At 45.1% G+C, this 6,058-nt stretch overlaps 1 non-coding gene across 1 annotated transcript; it reads left to right on the top strand.

The window, feature by feature from the left end:
* Nucleotides 1–205: 205 nt before the first annotated feature.
* LOC142190896 (U6 spliceosomal RNA) lies at nucleotides 206–312 on the top strand. Its single transcript, XR_012714544.1, has one exon. It is a non-coding gene; the product is annotated as a U6 spliceosomal RNA (small nuclear RNA).
* Nucleotides 313–6,058: the final 5,746 nt, after the last annotated feature.

Raw genomic sequence — 6,058 nt, 5'->3', positions numbered from 1 at the left:
CCCATAATGCATTGAGCAACGCAGTCATTTCGTAAGAAACACTAATTACATGAAGGAGGTGATTATGTGGAGAGTCTAAGTAAATGTAACGTATAGATGTATACCAGAGGAAGAGGGGTGCAGGAGAGACGTTATAGTACTCGCCCTAATTTAAAAGTATGACCTGAAAGGGGCCATATATACACAATGCGCCACCTCATGGTTTGTGCTCGCTTCGGCAGCACATATACTAAAATTGGAACGATACAGAGAAGATTAGCATGGCCCCTGCGCAAGGATGACACGCAAATTCGTGAAGCGTTCCATATTTTGCTTCCCAAATGACCTTCTGTAATCACGTGCTGGGTTTCCTTTTTCATTGGATTTCCATCGCTTTGCTTTTCAACATTAGTCCCTGTTTTGCTTCACGCAGAGTTGTACTCTAGTCTGTATGGAGTCCGATGGAAGTTTGTTTTGTGCATTATGGTGAATTCCATACAGGGATGAAGTTCTGACTGACGCTAGGTTCACACCTGCGTTCTTCTTTACGTTCTGTGCTTTCCGTCTTCTGCATGCCAGAAGACTGAAAGCACAGACCGGGTCCGGCTGTGAGCAGCGGTGAGCGTTTTACGCTCTCCGCCGTGAAACCGGATTTTTTTATCCGGACACAGAGTACTGCATGTCCGACTCTGTGTCCGGATTAAAAAACCCAGTTTCGTGGCAGAGAGCATAAAACGCTCACCGCCCGACATCTTTCTCACCCATTCAAATGAATGGCTGAGAGACTCCTGCAGGTTTCCGTCTCCTGCCTCTGTTTTAGGCAGGAAACGGAAACCTGGAGAACGGAGAGGGCAACGCTGATGTGAACGAGCCCTGAATTTATTAACTCCTTAATGTCACTCCCTATTTTTGAGCATTAAAAAGGTTATCCAGGAGGTGAAGATTTTTGATACTGATCCACCTATCAAGCATGAGCAGGTCGAACAACAGGTATGATGGCTCAATGGTGTTCAACCAGTAATTTGAGGAGGGGCATAACTAGCAAAGACTGAGCCCCATAGCAAACGTTTGACTCCCCTCCCCTTTTATGGCGCCTGCACAGTATAACATCCCATTTACACATACTGTAATGCCCCAAAGTGGCCTCCAGACAGTATGATACTAAGCGGCCCCTCCTCACAGTATAATGTCCCATAGCAGCCCCTGCACATAGTCTAATATCCCATAGCGGCCCCTGCACACAGTATAATGTTCTATGGCATCCACTGCATGTAAAATAATTTCCCATAACGGCCCTTCCTCACAGTATAATGTCCCATAGTGACCCCTGGACACATTATAATGTCCCATAGTGACCCCTCCACACAGTATAATATTCCATAGCAGCCCCTGCACACAGTATAATGTTCCATAGCTGCCCTTGCACGCAATATAATGTCCCATAATGGCCCTTCCTTCCCTCACAGTTTAATGTCCCATAGTGACCTCTCCACACAGTATAATGTTCCATAGCGGCCCCTGGACACAGCATAATGTCCCATAGTGACCTCTCCACACAGTATAATGTTCCATAGCAGCCCCAGGACACAGTATAATGTTCCATAGCAGCCCCTGGACACAGTATAATGTCCCATAGTGACCTCTCCACACAGTATAATGTTCCATAGGAGCCCTTGCATGCAGTATAATGTTCCATAGCATCCCCCGCACGTAATATAATGTCCCATAATGGCCCTTCCTTTCCTCAAAGTATAATGTCCTATAGTGACCCCTCCACATAGTATAATGTCCCATAGTGACTCCTCCACACAGTATAATGTCCCATAGTGACCTCTCCACACAGTATAATGTTCCATAGCAGCCCTTGCATGCAGTATAATGTTCCATAGCATCCCCCGCACGTAATATAATGTCCCATAATGGCCCTTCCTTTCCTCAAAGTATAATGTCCTATAGTGACCCCTCCACATAGTATAATGTCCCATAATGACTCCTCCACACTGTATAATGTTCCATAGCAGCCCCTGCACACAGTATAATGTTCCATAGTGACCCCTCCACACAGTATAATGTTCCATAGCAGCCCTTGCACGTAAAATAATGTCCCATAACGGCCCTTCCTCACAGTACAATGTCCCATAGTGACCCCTCCACACAGTATAATGTTCCATAGGAGCCCTTGCATGCAGTATAATGTTCCATAGCATCCCCTGCACGTAATATAATGTCCCATAATGGCCCTTCCTTTCCTCAAAGTATAATGTCCCATAGTGACCCCTCCACATAGTATAATGTCCTATAGTGGCCTCCCACACAGAAGTATGTCCCATTGTGGCACCAATGGTGCACATGGGTTCAGCAGAACCCAACATATTTGGGCTACACCTCCCACAAACTATTATTATATTCTGGGGTATCAGTATCGGGGTAACAGTAGATTTTCTGTTCACAAACCTCCCCTGGGACTCCAATCATTATACTCAAGGGTTCTCAAGAGACCCTCAAGTATAATGATAGCAGTATTTGTTGGGGTCCACTCAAATATTTTTTGCAGTGGGCCCGCAGCCTTACTTACCAATTCCTGTCCCTGCTTATGCGCACCTCCACTTCCCTTTCTTTCAGAAGAACAAGCGGAGGCGGCGGTGAGCAGAAACAGGGAGCGGTAAGTAATTAGAGCCAGTGACCTGCTGGGGTTATTCCAGTAGGTAGCAGTCTATTAAAAAAAAAAAAAAAAAAAGCATCGGGCCCCCTAAGTTCGCAGGCCCTGTGGCTGTCGCTTCAGCAGTACTTATGGGATAACCATATTCTACAACCCACAAAACTCAAGGATCTTCTATCAGATGGTGCCACATGGTGGTGAAGTGGGAAAGATGACCTCCCACAAGGCCTTCGGCCACAGAGAGCGGTGTACCTTTAAAAGTTAGGTCTCCTCTTTGCTCTTCACTGGAGAGCCCACACCCCGCTCTTCTGGAGCGATACCTACGCCTTTGAGGCTGAGAGCAGCCTGAGAGGAGGAACCTCTACCCCTAGAAGGGAGAGCTCTTCTAACTCAGGAAGACTGTGGCGGGGATCTATTCTACCTCCTGCCAACATTTTCATTAGGTCATCCAGCCCACGGCCAAAACCTTTCCTGGGTTCACAGGGAAGGAGTACTTGGAGGCGGTATCAGCTCTCCATGGCCTAAGCCAAAGGGGTCTCCTGGCGGCGGTCGATTGGGCCATGACCTTATAGGCAAGCCTTAACTGCTGCCTCAATGCTTCTTCCACAAAGTCAGCCGCCATCTGAATGGACTCCAACGAGGCCAAGATGTCCTCCCAGGAAACTCCTGTGTCAATGTCTTGCTCTAATTGGACTAGATGGAATCATATATCATCCGAGACTTCAGCCGAGCAATGGCGACCGACGCCTGAGCAGACGTGGCTGAGTAGACCTTCTTAAAGGTGGAATCCACTCTAAAGTGTAAGAGATCAGGCAAGTTGGAACAGTCTTCCATACCGTTTTGCATGACAATTTTTTCACCGCAAGATCCACTATCGGGGGAGGTCCCCAACGATTCAGTTGGGATGGTACAATTGGAAACTCTAGTGGCCAAGTGGGCCCTTTCGGGCTGTTTCCACTCATGCTCCATGACCGCAGTCAGAGCAGCGTCTGCTTGGAAGGCCCTTTGCCCCCAGAGGTGGATGCGGAGGCTTCCCCATCAACATCCAGGTCCCCTCTTGACCGGATGGACTTCAGCAGCCTAGGTGATCTTTCTCAGTGGAAAATCGGTCTGCTGGAAACAATAGACTCCTCGTCTTCTGAAACCATGGAGTGCTCCTTTACATGAAGTCTTTCCATTGAGGTTAAAGGGGTATTCCCATCTACATAATTATTTTTTAATTTGTAGATGATTAAAAGTTAAACATTTTTGCTAATATAATTAATTAAAAATTCTGCAGAGTTTTAAAGATTTTCTCTAACTTTCTTAGTGGTGTCAGTCTGTTATCTTGATTGGTTGCCATGAATATGACCACTAATGCAGAAACTTTCTAAGGTCAGAAAATCAGCCATGATTTCTTTATTGTGGCCAGGATATCTTCTGATACATGTAGTGTCCCTGCCTGATATCCCGGCTACAATAAGAATATCATAGCTGGGTTCCTGACAAGTCCCAGACCATCCTGCATTAGTGGTCGTATCCCTGGCAGCCGATCAAGATAAAAGACTGTCACCACTAAGAAAGTTAGAGAAAATCTTTAAAACTCTGCAGAATTTTTAATTACTTATATTTGCAAAAATGTTTAACTTTTAATTATCTACAAATATAGATATGATTATGTACATGGGAATACCCCTTTAAGGAAAATGAGTGTCTTCCTGTACACTTTTTTAATGAGCTGAGCCAGGGAGCTATGGCTATCCTCTAAATAATCCTCCTAGATAAGAGAGAGAGGATGCTTCCCAGAAGTGAGGGAGATACTTCCACTTTTATTCTTGATCCGTGCTCTCCAATGTCCTTGTGGAGGGTCTTTAATCTGCGCCTGCAAGTAGTAGAGGCCGCGTGCTACTGCGCATGCGCACGGGCTATTTTTTTTTATCAGTGTTCGCGAGCAAGCACCGGAGGAGGACGGGACCCGAAGACATCAGAGGAAGAAGAGGCGGGGAAGAAGAAGACAGCGCACCCTGAATGCCCGCCCAGGGTGCACGTTCCGTAAGTAGAGAACTTTCTTTTTTAAGTTATTATTTTAAAACGGGGGGGTAGTTTAATTTAACTTTTACGGTGCCTGAATAGCCTTTTTAAAGGCTATGCACGCATATGTGGGGCTCTATCAGCATGATTTTGCTGATAGAGCCCCTTTAAAAATTCCGCCTGTCCTACTAGTACACGGGGGCAGAAATACCCTGTATTGTGCCGCTGGGGGGACGACAGGGAAAGCTTGTTTCCACAACATGGAGCCTTAGCTTATGGTTGCTGTTCTTACTTTTGCTAACACCTCTGCTCTGAGTTTTGTTTCTTGTTGTTTTGTTTTTTTGTTTTTTTTTTGCACCAATGAAATTGCTTGCGTCTGAGGCCCCACATTGCAAAAACAAAGCTTTTTTTTTTTGCTGCAGATTTTGCTGCAATAAAAAGCGAGGAGTGGCAGAAGTGTAAGCATTTCCTATATATTTCCGATTACATTGATAGCCATTCTTGGCTTTGACTCTAAAAAATTGGTGCAAAATCTGCAAAAAAAAGGTACAATTCCGCAACATGGGGCCTTAGCCTAAAAGTGATGAAAAACACACATACAGGGGCAACACGGTGGCTCAGTGGTTAGCCCTGCAGCCTTGCAGCGCTGAAGTCCTGCGTGTTCGAATCCCGCCAGGTATGACATCTGCAAGGAGCTTGTATGTTCTCCTCGTGTTTGCGTGGATTTCCTCCCATTGTACATAAAAAAACATACTTACCGTAAATGAAAAAATAAAATGTACATTGTGATCCCCATATTAGGCTCACAATCTACATTTAAAAAAAGAAAAACACACATGTGGTTTCAAGTAATACATTTGTTAAAATGAGTAAAAATGCAGATGTGTAAAAGCAACATAAAGCCTTATGCAGATTTTGCTGCGGTTTTTTGAGTCAAAGCCAAGAATGTCTACGGAAGGAATTGGAATTATATAAGAAGCTCGTATATTTCTACCTCCTGCTCAACCCACTCCTGATTTTGGCTCAAAAAGCTGCAACAAAATCTGCAACAACAAAAATCTGTGTTTCCGCAATGTAGGGCTTTAGCCTTAAAGGGATTCCAGTTCCGCTGGGTCTGAAGGCTCACTCCACTTGAGCTGAGGGAGCATATGCTCCTATTCAATAGATTTGTCAGTCAGCCGCCTGGACTAATCCTTACACCTTTTACAGACACTATAAACTGAATGCTGTCACCAATAGTGACTAATCTTTTGGTCGGAAAAGTATTGTCTGCAATGGAACTCCCCTTCCCCCCAAAAAAAATATTCCTCTGTTATTCCTCCTGCAGGTGCGGTTGTGAAGGAGTGGACAAAAGATGATAATTTCTCTTACTCGTAATTGGATTTCCCTATAACCTCCACAACAGAATGG

The sequence above is a fragment of the Leptodactylus fuscus genome, chromosome 1 (genome assembly GCF_031893055.1).
Source record: "Leptodactylus fuscus isolate aLepFus1 chromosome 1, aLepFus1.hap2, whole genome shotgun sequence".
Lineage (NCBI taxonomy): Eukaryota > Metazoa > Chordata > Amphibia > Anura > Leptodactylidae > Leptodactylus > Leptodactylus fuscus.
The sequence above is the reverse complement of the archived record's forward strand: the minus strand, read 5'-3'. Positions and strand labels throughout refer to the sequence as shown.